Source organism: Bubalus kerabau, chromosome 1 (assembly GCF_029407905.1).
Source record: "Bubalus kerabau isolate K-KA32 ecotype Philippines breed swamp buffalo chromosome 1, PCC_UOA_SB_1v2, whole genome shotgun sequence".
NCBI lineage: Eukaryota > Metazoa > Chordata > Mammalia > Artiodactyla > Bovidae > Bubalus > Bubalus kerabau.
In genome coordinates this window covers 18,453,719-18,467,794 of record NC_073624.1, presented here as the reverse complement: position 1 = coordinate 18,467,794, position 14,076 = coordinate 18,453,719, and the positions used below count along the sequence as shown (strand labels likewise).

Genomic DNA, 14,076 nt, shown 5'->3' with positions numbered 1-14,076 from the left:
ACGTGAGTTTGAGTGAACTCTGGGAGATGGTGATGGACAGGGAGGCCTGGCGTGCTGCAATTCATGGGGTCAAAAGTGTCAGACACGACTGAACGACTGAACTGAACTGAAGTGTGTTGACATGTGCAAAGTTGGATACAGTAAAGACAGCAATGAAACTATGGTGTGAGTGGGTAATTACAGTATTTGTCAGGGGCTTCTAGTTGTTATCACAATTGCAGATTGGATGTCCAGGGTATTAATCCCATCAGAGCAGCTGGGCTGGAGGAAGATATTTTCAGTTATCACAGTGAATTCCCTAAGGTGAGAGGCTGGGCTTAGGGGAGTATCATCGCATCTGATGAGACAGGGCAGCCCTGAGGTCATCTGCAGTAGGCCCTTAACACCACAGCCAGTCAGCTATTGGGTGTTATATCTAGGAAGATCTTTGGAAAAGTGATCTTTCTAATCTCACCTTCAGCATATTTGATGATTCTAGTTGAGGCCCTTAAGGAAACAATTCTTTTCCTTTTTAAAAAGTACTTTATTGTTGCAGGATATAAAATCAACACACAGAAATCCCTTGCATTCCTATACACTAATAATGAGAAAACAGAAAGAGAAATTAAGGAAACAATTCCTTTCACCATTGCAATGGAAAGAATAAAATACTTAGGAATATATCTACCTAAAGAAACTAAAGACCTATATATAGAAAACTACAAAACACTGGTGAAAAAAATCAAAGAGGACACTAACAGATGGAGAAATATACCATGTTCATGGGTTGGAAGAATCAATATAGTGAAAATGAGTATACTACCCAAAGCAATTTATAGATTCAACGCAATCCCTATCAAGCTACCATCAGTATTCTTCACAAAGCTAGAACAAATAATTTCACAATTTGTATGGAAATACAAAAAACCTCGAATAGCCAAAGCAATCTTGAGAAAGAAGAATGGAAGTGGAGGAATCAACCTTCCTGACTTCAGGCTCTACTACAAAGCCACAGTTATCAAGACAGTATGGTACTGGCACAAAGACAGAAATATAGATCAATGAAACAAAATAGAAAGCCCAGAGATAAATCCACGCACCTATGGACACCTTATCTTTGACAAAGGAGGCAAGACTATACAATGGATTAAGGACAATCTCTTTAACAAGTGGTGCTGGGAAAACTGGTCAACTACTTGTAAAAGAATGAAACTAGAACACTTTCTAACACCATACACAAAAATAAACTCAAAATGGATTAAAGATCTCAACGTAAGACCAGAAACTATAAAACTCCTAGAGGAGAACATAGGCAAAACACTCTCTGACATACATCACAGCAGGATCCTCTATGACCCACCTCCCAGAATATTGGAAATAAAAGCAAAAATAAACAAATGGGACCTAATTAACCTTAAAAGCTTCTGCACATCAAAGGAAACTATTAGCAAGGTGAAAAGACAGCCTTCAGAATGGGAGAAGATAATAGCAAATGAAGCAACTGACAAACAACTAATCTCAAAAATATACAGGCAACTCCTACAGCTCAACTCCAGAAAAATAAATGACCCAATCAAAAAATGGGCCAAAGAACTAAATAGACATTTCTCCAAAGAAGACATACAGATGGCTAACAAACACATGAAAAGATGCTCAACATCACTCATTATCAGAGAAATGCAAATCAAAACCACTATGAGGTACCATTTCACACCAGTCAGAATGGCTGCGATCCAAAAGTCTACAAGTAATAAATGCTGGAGAGGGTGTGGAGAAAAGGGAACCCTCTTACACTGTTGGTGGGAATGCAAACTAGTACAGCCACTATGGAGAACAGTGTGGAGATTCCTTAAAAAACTGGAAATAGAACTGCCTTATGATCCAGCAATCCCACTGCTGGCCATACACACTGAGGAAACCAGAAGGGAAAGAAACACGTGTACCCCAATGTTCATCGCAGCACTGTTTATAATAGCCAGAACATGGAAGCAACCTAGATGTCCATCAGCAGATGAATGGATAAGAAAGCAGTGGTACATATACACAATGGAGTATTACTCAGCCATTAAAAAGAATACATTTGAATCAGTTCTAATGAGGTGGATGAAACTGGAGCCTATTATACAGAGTGAAGTAAGCCAGAAAGAAAAACACCAATACAGTATACTAACGCATATATATGGAATTTAGAAAGATGGTAACAATAACCCTGTGTACGAGACAGCAAAAGAGACACTGATGTATAGAACAGTCTTATGGACGCTGTGGGAGAGGGATAGGGTGGGAAGATTTGGGAGATTGGCATTGAAACATGTAAAATATCATGTATGAAACGAGTTGCCAGTCCAGGTTCGATGCACGATACTGGATGCTTGGGGCTGGTGCACTGGGATGACCCAGAGGGATGGTATGGGGAGGGAGGAGAGAGGAGGGTTCAGGATGGGGAACACATGTATACCTGTGGCGGATTCATTTTGATATTTGGCAAAACTAATACAATTATGTAAAGTTTAAAAATAAAATAAAATTTAAAAAATAAACAGAGGCATGAATAAACAATACTAGGAATGAAAAAAAATAAAATAAAAAGTACTTTATTGAGGTATGACTGACATACAAGACTGCTTGATAAGTATACATACATTTGTGAAACTGTTACAACACTTATGTCATAAATCTATTCATCTCTTCAAAACATTTCCTTCCATTCTCTTTTTCATTCTTATTAAAAATAATTATTTTCAAGGTGCATTTGAATTTTAGTTAGATTTTGTTTTAAACAAACCTGTTTTCTGGCATCTCAAGTAAACTTCCTCATTGTCACAAAGTCCTAATGATGGTTCCAACTGCAGATAAATTTATGGAAACACTACAGGTGTCTCTACCATATTTTGATAAATCAGCATCTGAATGAAAATGGAGTGTGTGATGTTGGAACTTTGTGTGAAATTAGAAGTCCCAATGTTACCATCCTAAGAATACTGATGTCTTGATATTATTTCAGTTAAGATACACTTAAAAGTAGAGAATTGAAGAGTGCTCTGATATTTAAGCACTGATTGTGTTTTGTATTCCCTGACTACCATTGCTCTAACTTAGGCTCTCACATTTTTATGAATGGCGCCAGGTTTCTTCTATTTCTCTTTCTGTCACTAGTTTCCTCCCCCTGTTCTGTCTTTTCTGTATTTTCAGACATGTTTTAATGATGTGAAGAGAAGTCAAAGTGGTGGTGATGTAGCAAGATAATATTAGAATAGCATGTCTTTTCATTATCTTAATCAGAATTGAACACTTAGGAGTCAGGTATGGAAGAGAAATTTCAGCCTCAGTAGTGGATTGTTGGAAGTGAAGTACCATGTTTAGGAGAAATCTAGAGTAGAAACAATGACCCAAGAAGAATCTAGAGAAGCTTGTTTGAAATAAGGAGATTTCGTGGGGTTCAGGAAAAGGATTTGGGAGGGGCTATACAAATTGAGAAGGACTGTGGTGCAAGTGTGCTAATCTGCTTCAGTCCTGTCCTACTTTTTGCAACCCCATGGACTGTAACCCACCAGGGTCCTCTGTCCATTGAATTTTCCAGGCAAGAATAGTGGAGTGGGTTGCCGTTTCTTTCTGCAGGGATCTTCCTCACCCAGGGATCAAACCTGGGACCCATACATTGCAGACAGAGTCTTGATTATTGTCCTAACCACCAGGGACTACAGTACTGAAGTGCAAAATGGTGAGGGGATGAAAATACAAGGATTGCAGGAGGGGAGTTCAAGGAGATCAAGATCCAGGTCAACTCACACATTCACAGTGTAGCCTCTGTGTTACCCTTCCTTCCTGCCCTCCTTCCTTCCCTCCCTCTCGTGGGAGTCATTCCTGAGCTCTGTGGTAGTGCTAGCATTTGGAGGTTGATGTTTTCTTAGTGGATTCTGTTTATTTAACAAATATAAGATTACTCATATTTCTCTCTTTTTTGTATCAGATTTTGGTGAGTCGTACTTCACAAGTAATTTGTCTTCAAGGACTTGGTCCATTTTATAAAAATTTTTTCAAATTAGAATAACACTGTTTCATATCTTATCTCTTTAGATGTTGGCAAGATCTAAGTAGCACTGGTTCATATCTCGTATCTTTAGATGTTGGGAAGATCCATAATGATATTCCTCCTTTTGTTACTGGTTTTGTTAATGTGTATTCCCTCTTTTTTTCTTAATTGGTTTTGCTAAAAGATTATCGGTGTTAATGTTCTTTTTAAGAGAATCACTAATGGACTCTGTTGATTTTCTTGATCGTGTATTTGCTTTCTACTTAATTGATTTCTATACTCAGTTTTCATTCCTTTTTCAGTTATGGTTTTCCCTGATACCTCAGTTGGTAAACAGTCTGCCTGCAATGCAGGAGATCCTGGTTTGATTCCTGGCTTGGGAAGATCCCCTGGGTGGGAAGAAGGGATAGTTTACCCACTCCAGTATTTTTGGGCTTCCTTTGGGGTTCAGTTGGTAAAGAATCCACCTGCAATGTGGGAGACCTGTGTTCGATCCTGGGTTGGGAAGATCTCCTGGAGAAGGGAAAAGCTACCCACTCCAGTATTCTTGCCTGGAGAATCCAAGGACTGTATAGACCATGGGGTCACAAAGAGTCAGACGTGACTGAGCAACTTTCACTTTCACTTTCACTTTTCAGTTATGATTGTTGTTGCTTTTGTAGATTCTTAAGGCTTGGATCATTTCCTTCTGTTTCTATTTTTATTCTAATGTAGGCATCATGGAAACTTCAAGGTAATAAATTTTCTTCTAAGCAACTTTCTTTTTAACCCACCAGTTTTGATAGTATATAATTTCTTTTGTATTTTATTACCATAAAATATTTCTATTTCTCTGAATGTATTCTTTGTCTTACACTCTGATTTTGTATGATATTAATATAGATACTATACACAGCCTACTCTGATTTGTGTTTGCATGGTATATAATTTTTTACCTCTTTAATATGTTTCTGTGTTTATATTTACACATATATATATTTATAGACAGTACATTGTTTTGTCTTATTTTATCTGGTCTGATCATCTTGTTTTTTATTTGGAGTACTTAAATTATTTACATTTAATGTAGTTGTTGATATAATTGAAATTAAGTGTACTTGCCTGCTATTTGTTATATCTTTTTTTGTTCCTATTTTAATCTTCAAGTTTATTTTATTATTTTGTTTTAAATACTCTATTGGTTTATTAATCATATAAGATTTTTAGAAGATTATAATGCTGAATTATTTTTTCATTTTTAAAATAATTTTTATTTATTTTTGGCTGTGCTGGGTCTTCACTGCTGCATGGGCTTTTCTCTAGTTGCGGAGATCAGAGGCTACTCTCCAGTTTCAGTGCACGAGGTTCTCATTGCAGTGGCCTCTCTTGCTGTGGTGCACAGGCTCTATGGTGCACAAGCTTCAGTAGTCAAGATCCCTGGGCTCTAGAGTACAGGCTCACTAGTTATGGTGCACACGGGCTTAGTTGTTCCATGGTATGTGGGATTTTCCTAGACTAGGAGTCGATTTTCCTAGACCACTGTGTCTTCTGCATTGTCAGGTGGGGTCTTCAGCACTGAACCACCTGGGAAGCCCAATGTTGAATTATTAATCTTTAATTACATGTTACTTTGAGATGATATAATGTCACAACATGCAATGTCAGTCACTATAGTTTTCTTCCACTTCCCTGTTCTTGTGTTTGGTGCTATCATTGTCATACATTCTACTCATAAATTTATTATCAATCTTATAGTTTGCTGCTAATATTTTTGCCTTAACTCTTCTAATAGAGAACCAACGTTTAGCACAGTCTCTATAGCTTTGATAGGATCCATGTTTTCACCTGCTGTCATCTCCCTTTAGCTTGAAGAACTTTCTGAGGCAGTTTTGTGTAGTATGTGTCTGGTGGCCTCCAATTCTATCATCTCTCATTTACCTGAAATCATTTTAATTTTCTTTCAGTTTTGAAAAGTATTTTCTTGGGTGATTCAATTCTAGGTTAACAAATGCCCAACTCCAATACTTGACATATGTTTTTACATTGTCATCTGACTTTCATTGCCTCCGACAAAAAGTCAGCAAGTAATATTTATCCTTTTGTTCCCTGTATATTATGTGTCAAACTTCCCTGGCTGCTCTTAACATATTTTTGTTTTGTTTATTGAATTTCAGTAATTACATTGTCAAATTTTCTGAGAATGGTTTCACTATCTTGTCTGGAGTTTGTTTAGCTTTTTGGATCAATGGGTTTACAGTTTTCAGTAAATTTGGGAAAATTTCATTTATCTTTTCTTAATATTTTTCTACACATCCCTTATTCTGAATCTCCAAATACACATATTTTTATATTATCCCACATGCCATTGAGTTTCCATTCATATTTTCTGCCTTTTTACTCTCTTTGGTTCAGTTTAGATAGTCTCTACTGCTGTGTTTTACTTCCCAGTTCTTTTATTCTGCAATGTCTAGTCTCTTGTGTAATTAATCCAAATGTTCATTCCAATACTATATTTTTCAGTTTCAGAAGTCTCATTTGTTTATTTTTCCTAGTTTTTCTCCCTGTTTATTTTTATGCTTCATTAAGCATATTGATATTAGGGGTTTAAGGACCTCTTCAGTCAATTCAATCATTTCTGTAACTTCTGAAGCTGCTTTAAATGATTGTTTTAAAAAAATGTGTTATGTGTTACATTTCCCTCTTTTTGAAATTCTAATAATATTTTGGTTGGATTTTGGGCATCACTAAGCAGTCCTTTCCCAGGAAGAACTTCAGAAGTAAATAATCAAAACGCACCCAGAAATCAGGGAATTGTACTTGGTGAATTAAATAAAGTTTTTTTTCATTGGATTATCTTCATTCAGTTCAAAATGTGTTCTGTTGATGACCAAATGATGAACTTTTATTTTGGTTTTCCTCCTTTAGTTTCAAAACTTCCTTGATCTCACCTTGCCTGCCATATGCCCCAGCTACATCCTACTTCTTCAGCAGTAGCTATTCTTTCTGATTTTCTTTTCCATCCATCTGTATCTTTTAAAATGGTGCTTGCTTGTCTGAAGTGGGAGAAATGAGAAAGAATAGCAGCTTAGGTAGTAGATGGGAGCAGAGGGTGATGTAGTATGCTAACAACTTATTCAACGAGTCTTTCCCACAAATATTTGCATATTGTATCCATATTGAGGCTTTTTCAACTTGAAACTCTCCAAATTACGGCTTGTTTGCTCACTTCCTCTTCCTCTTCCTTCTTCTTCCTCCTTCTTCTAGAATTGTAAAACATTCAACATGCCATCTTCTTTTAGAATTGTAAAACATTCATGAAATAAATTAAAGACAATATGATCAATAGAAAGTCATTTTGTGCTTCTGGCCTGGAAGAATTAATATTGTTAATATGCTTATACTTGTAAAGTGATCTACAGATTTAAAGAAAGTCCTATCTAAATCCTAAAGACATTCTTTATAGAAATAGAGCAAACAATCTTAGAATATGAGCATGTGGTTTAATTTTTATATATTCATGAATTTCCTATTTTCTTATCATTATTGAATTTTAGTTCCATTCCATTATGTTCATGCAAGATACTTGGAATTATTTTAATATTTTTGAGTTTGTTAAGACTTATTTGTAACCTAGCTTGGAGATTATTCCATGTGCGCTTGAGAAGAATGTATATTTTTCTGTGGTTAGAATTAGTACAATGATAGCATTAAAATCAATTATTATCAGCCCTTAGCATTTTCTATGAGTCCTATTTGAGAAGAAAAACCTTTAATAGGAGACGATCTGGAAACTGAGCTATGTGGTAAACTTCAACTGAGAACACACTCTCTCCCAGGTTCTTTGACAAATTCTAGGATTTCTTTTTTTTTTTTTGACTCAAGAAAAATATTTATTATTCTTATTTTTTGATTTTTTTGGTAGATTCTTTTGGATTTTTTCTCTTTTTTCCCCCTCCCCCCTGCCCCATTGTAGTTATCAATTTTATTGGCACTAAGAAATCCAATTAAGCTTTTGATTTTTTTGTCCTCAGTCACATTTTTATTGTCATCATTAACCTCTGCCTCTACATTGGGCTTTTGCAGTTCTGTGGAGTTTTCCTCTCTTTTTTTCTCTTTTCTTCTTCTTTTAAATTGTAGGATTTCAAGAGAGATGGCTGGGACTCTCTATGACTCTCTGAGTTTTCTTAATTCATTTTCTTTCCCACTGAGGTCACTGAAGAAATTCATGGAATATTTTGGCATCAAAAAGTATCAGAAAGACAAGATGTGATGACATAAATGTGAATTAGTGATAGTGTCCATATTTCTTCTCTGGAACTGTCACTTGCCTACAAGTTGGCATGCCCTCATGGGTCCAGCCTCAGGACTTTCCCTAACTTAAGTCACTTGAGGACTAGCTCCTGAGAGATAAAACTGGTCAGAATATCAGCCCCACAAGTCCCATGAAAGCTTTCTAAACTTGTCTGGGTGCTAGGTCTCTCATCTCATAGCCCACATCCCTCTGGGTGGCTTCTGTTCTACTTATCTCTATGTTCAATGCCTTCATATTATATATTATCCTTGGATCTGTAGGTCCTAGGCTGCTAAATGAGAAATTCACTTCTCCAACCAATGCTAAAAGATGTGTTTCCAGTATTCAGCCATTCCAATGATCTGAATTGGGCTCTGTAGTTTCTAGGCTCCTAGACCTAGGAATTCATATTTCTAACCAGTCTCAAAGTGTCTGTTCTTGGGATTCAGCCATTGCAAACTGACCTTGTAATCCTCCTGGATTTCTCTTCAGAAATCTGCTGATGAAAATTCAATTAGGACACCAACTGTCAAAGACTCTCTACATGCTCCACTGCTAAAAAGAAAAAACTTTCACACCACGGCCTGTAATGTGTGGTTTCAAGTCAGTACCATCAACGCTCACTGGTTTTGTTGTTTCCTTTTAGGATTTGTGCATCTGGCTGGAGGGGATGGACCCTGCTCAGGGCGAGTAGAAGTGTATTCTGGAGAAGTCTGGACCCCGGTGTCTGATGGGAACTTCACATTCCCCACTGCGCAGGTCATCTGTGCAGAGCTGGGGTGTGGCAAGGCTGTGTCTGTTCTAGGACATGAGCTCTTCAGAGAGTCCAGTGCCCAGGTCTGGGCTGAAGAGTTCAGGTGTGAGGGGGAGGAGCCTGAGCTCTCGGTCTGGCCTAGAGTGCCCTGTCCAGGGGGCACTTGTCACCACAGTGGAGCTGTTCAGCTTGTCTGTTCAGGTGAGATGCAGGTCAGGCCTTTCACCTCTGTGAACACCCTGCTCAGGTGAGAAACTAATGTGATTTTGCTGAAACTCTGTCTTCTTCTACCAGCATACTCAGAAGTCCGGCTCATGACAAACGGCTCCTCTCAGTGTGAGGGGCAGGTGGAGATGAACATTTCTGGACGATGGAGAGCGCTCTGTGCCTCCCACTGGAGTCTGGCCAATGCCAATGTTGTCTGTCATCATCTCGGCTGTAGAGTCGCCATCTCCACCCCCAGAGGACCACACTTGGTGGAAGGAGGTGATCAGATCCTAACAGCCCGATTTCACTGCTCAGGGGATGAGTCCTTCCTGTGCAGTTGTCCTGTGACTGCCCTGGGTTGTCCTGACTGTTCCCATGGCAACATGGCCTCTGTGATCTGCTCAGGTAAGAGAGAGGAAAGGGCTAGCTGTACTCAGGATGCTCCTGGAGTGAAATGTCCCCAGTAGCAGAGAGGGAGGGAAAATGGACTTCGAAAGTTAGATATTTCATGGTGAAATGTCGATCTTCTCATTGTTCATTCATTTTTCAGATCAGGGCAAGAAATGTGAAGGGGAATAATATATTTTTAAGCAACATTGTTGCTTACATATAATCATAGAAAACAATGTAGGGGCAGAAAGTATAGACCTCAGTATGAGCCCCAACCCAGAGCAACACAGAGAATGTCCCAGCCCCACAGCCACTGCTGTCCCCAGTAACTGTGTCCTCCCTCCTCTAAAGGGAACATCACTTAGCTAACTTCTGCTAACATAGTGTTTTATCAATGTTTGAACTTTCTATAAAAGGATGCTGTATGTGGCATCTTTTGTATCTAATTTCTAAGCCTCAAAATTATGTTTGGGATTCACACATGATGTTGTTTATTGTAGCACCTATTTTTTATTACTTTAGAGTATCAGTACAGAACCATGTACTGATCCATTAGACTGACAGTAGATATCTGAGCTATTTCCAGTTCTTGACTATTGCAAATATGTTGTGATGACTTACCATGACAGTGTCTTTGGATGCAAATATGTGTTACTTATTTTCCATGTTTAACCCTTGGTCTTTTATTTTCATATTCTTAATCAGATGGTGTCCTTTGATGAACTTATTTCTTAATCTTATGTAAACATAACTTACCAACTTTTTTCTGTACATTTAATGCTTCTTATATACTTTAAAAAAGAATTTTGCCTACTCAAAGATCTTAAAATCATTCTCTAAGAGTATCTTATGGAAATTTTTATCATTTTCCTCTTGCATATTATTGTGCATTCCTTCTGGGATTGACATCTGTGTAAGATAAGGGTCAGCTTTCATATGGACATCCAACTGACTCAGAATCTTCTTCTGAAAAGACTCTTCCCCACTGCAGTGCTGCCTTCGTCATAAGCAGAAGGGCAAGTATGTCTGTCTTATTTGAGACTCTCTATTCTGTTCCATGTTATCATTTGCCTATCCTTGCTCTAATGCTGTATTTTCTTAATTATGATAACGACATAGGTGTTGTTCAATTGCTAAGTCATGTCTGACTCCTGGTGACCCCATGTGACTACAGCACACCAGGCTTCCGTGTCCTTCAGTATTTCCCCGAGTTTCAAACTTTGTAGTAAGTCTGAATAATTTTAATTTACAAGAGTTACTTTATATTAACTCCTCTAACATCATTGCTTTTCTTACCAACTGTGCTGGTCGCTCTTGGTTGCTTGTGTTTTGTATGAATTTAGAAATCAGTTTGTCATTTTTCACCAAAAGAAAAGCTTAAGGGTATTTACATTGAGAATAGGCTTAGAAATTTGAGAGGAGACATAGAAATTTGAGGATGATTGACATTGACAATGTTGAGCTCCCCAAATCATTGACATAATACATCCCTCCATTCAGTTAGATCTTGAATTTCTCTCAGAGATTTTGCCCGTTTTCTACTAGGTTTTCCCTGAGTCAGTCAGTCAGTTCAGTTGCTCAGTCATGTCTGACTCTTTGCGACCCCATGAATCGCAGCATGCCAGGCCTCCCTGTTCATCACCAACTCCCGGAGTTCACTCAGACTCACGTCCATCAAGTCAGTGATGCCATCCAGCCATCTCATCCTCTGTTGTCCCCTTCTCCTCCTGCCCCCAATCCCTCCCAGCATCAGAGACTTTTCCAATGAGTCAGTCTTCGCATGAGGTGGCCAAAGTACTGGAGTTTCAGCTTTAGCACCATTCCTTCCAAAGAAATCCCAGGGCTGATCTCCTTCAGAATGGACTGGTTGGATCTCTTTGCAGTCCAAGGGACTCTCAAGAGTCTTCTCCAACACCACAGTTCAAAAGCATCAATTCTTTGGCACTCAGCTTTCTTCACAGTCCAACTCTCACATCCATACATGACCACTGACTAGATGGACCTTTGTTGGCAAAGTAATGTCTCTGCTTTTCAATATGTTATCTAGGTTGGTCACAACTTTTCTTCCAAGGAGTAAGCATCTTTTAATTTCATGGCTGCAGTCACCATCTGCAGTGATTTTGGAGCCCCCCAAAATTAAGTCTGACACTGTTTCCACTGTTTCCCCATCTATTTCCCATGAAGTGATGGGACCAGATGCCATGATCTTTGTCTTCTGAATGTTGAACTTTAAGCCAACTTTTTCACTCTCCTCTTTCACTTTCATCAAGAGGCTTTTTAGTTCCTCTTCACTTTCTGCCATAAGGGTGGTGTCATCTGCATATCTGAGGCTATTGATATTTCTCCCGGCAATCTTAATTCCAGCTTGTGCTTCTTCCAGCCCAGGGTTTCTCATGATGTACTCTGCATAGAAGTTAAATAAGCAGGGTGACAATATACAGCCTTGACATACTCCTTTTCCTATTTGGAACCAGTCTGTTGTTCCATGTCCAGCTCTAACTGTTGCTTCCTGACCTGCATATCGGTTTCTCAAGAGGCAGGTCAGGTGGTCTGGTATTCCCATCTCTTTCAGAATTTTCCACAGTTTATTGTGATCCACATAGTCAAAGGCTTTGGCACGGTCAATAAAGCAGAAATAGATGTTTTTCTGGAACTCTCTTGCTTTTTCAATGGTCCAGCGGATGTTGGCAATTTGATCTCTGGTTCCTCTGCCTTTTCTAAAACCAGCTTGAACATCAGGAAGTTCACGGTTCACATATTGCTGAAGCCTGGCTTGGAGAATTTTGAGCATTACTTTACCAGTGTGTGAGATGAGTGTAATTGTGCAGTAGTTTGAGCATTCTTTGGCATTGCCCTTCTTTGGGATTGGAATGAAAACTGACTTTTTCAGTCCTGTGGCCACTGCTGCATTTTCCAAATTTGCTGGCATATTGAGTGCAGCACTTTCACAGCATCATCTTTCAGGATTTGAAATAGCTCAACTGGAATTCCATCACCTTCACTAGCTTTGTTCATAGTGATGCTTTCTAAGGCCCACTTGACTTCACATTCCAGGATGTCTGGCTCTAGGTGAATGATCACACCATTTGATTATCTTGGTCGTGAAGATCTTTTTTGTTCAGTTTTTCTGTGTATTCCTGTCACCTCTTCTTAATATCTTCTGCTTCTGTTAGGTCTATACAATTTCTGTCCTTTATCGAGCCCATCTTTGCATGAAACCTTCCCTTGGTATCTCTAATTTTCTTGAAGAGATCTCTAGTCTTTCCCATTCTATTATTTTCCTCTATTTCTTTGCATTGATCACTGAGGAAGGCTTTCTTATCTCTTCTTGCTATTCTTTGGAACTCTGCATTCAGATGCTTATATCTTTTTGAGCTCCCCAAATCATTGACATAATACATCCCTCCATTCAGTTAGATCTTGAATTTCTCTCAGAGATTTTGCCCGTTTTCTACTACGTTTTCCCTAGGTATTTTATCTTTGATGTTACGAGTGTTTTTGTGAAAGTGTCCTGGCAATGAATTATCTTTGACTGTTTTCATCTTTTAATTTTTTTAATTTTGATGTAATTGAGACTTATAAAAGTATTGGGAAAGTAATATAAAAATATCCTGATGATCTTTACCTGGATTTCTCAATGTTAGTATAAACATTTTCTTTAATCTCTCTCTCTGTCCTTCTTTCTCTGTTCCCCTTCTGCCCCGTTTTTTCCTGAGTATGCAAAATCTTTCTGAATTAAGTTGAAGACATGAGGTTCCTTTACCTTTAGGACACTTCTGGGAATTTCCTTACAGAACCAGGGTTCAGTCAAATCTTTAAATGACTTCAGCTCCAGGTAACATCTAATTGCAGCACTGAAAGGCCTGACTGAAAGACTGCCAAACTGAGTCTTTTTCTGATTAATGACCCAAAGTCATAAGCAAAATGAAGTATATATATATATTTTCCTTCAGCTACTAAATTTTGCCTTTTCATAATGATCAAATTGCTAACATCCGTTGGATCACAGAAAAAGCAAGAGAGTTCCAGAAAAACATCTACTTCTGCTTATTAACTACACCAAACTTTTGACTATGTGGATCATAACAAACTGTGGAAAATTCTTCAAGAGATGGGAATACCAGACCATCTTACCTACCTTCTGGGAAATCTGTATGCAGGTCAAGAAGCTACAGTTAGAACTGGACATGGAACAACAGACTGTTTCCAAATTGGGAAAGGTGAATGTCAAGGCTGTATATTGTCACCCTGCTTATTTAACTTATATGCAGAGTACATCATGTGAAATGACGGGCTGGATGAATCACAAGTTGGAATCAAGATTGCAAAGAGAAATATCACAAACCTCAGATATGCTAATGACACTACCCTTAAGGCAGAAAGTGAACAGGAACTGAAGAGCCTCTTGATGAAAGTGAAAGAGGAGAGTGAAATAGTTGGCTT

General features: G+C 38.3%; 1 pseudogene; it reads left to right on the top strand.

Annotated features, from left to right (window-relative positions):
• Positions 1–14,076, top strand: part of LOC129619959 (antigen WC1.1-like) — a 69,541-nt pseudogene that overhangs the window by 17,834 nt on the left and 37,631 nt on the right.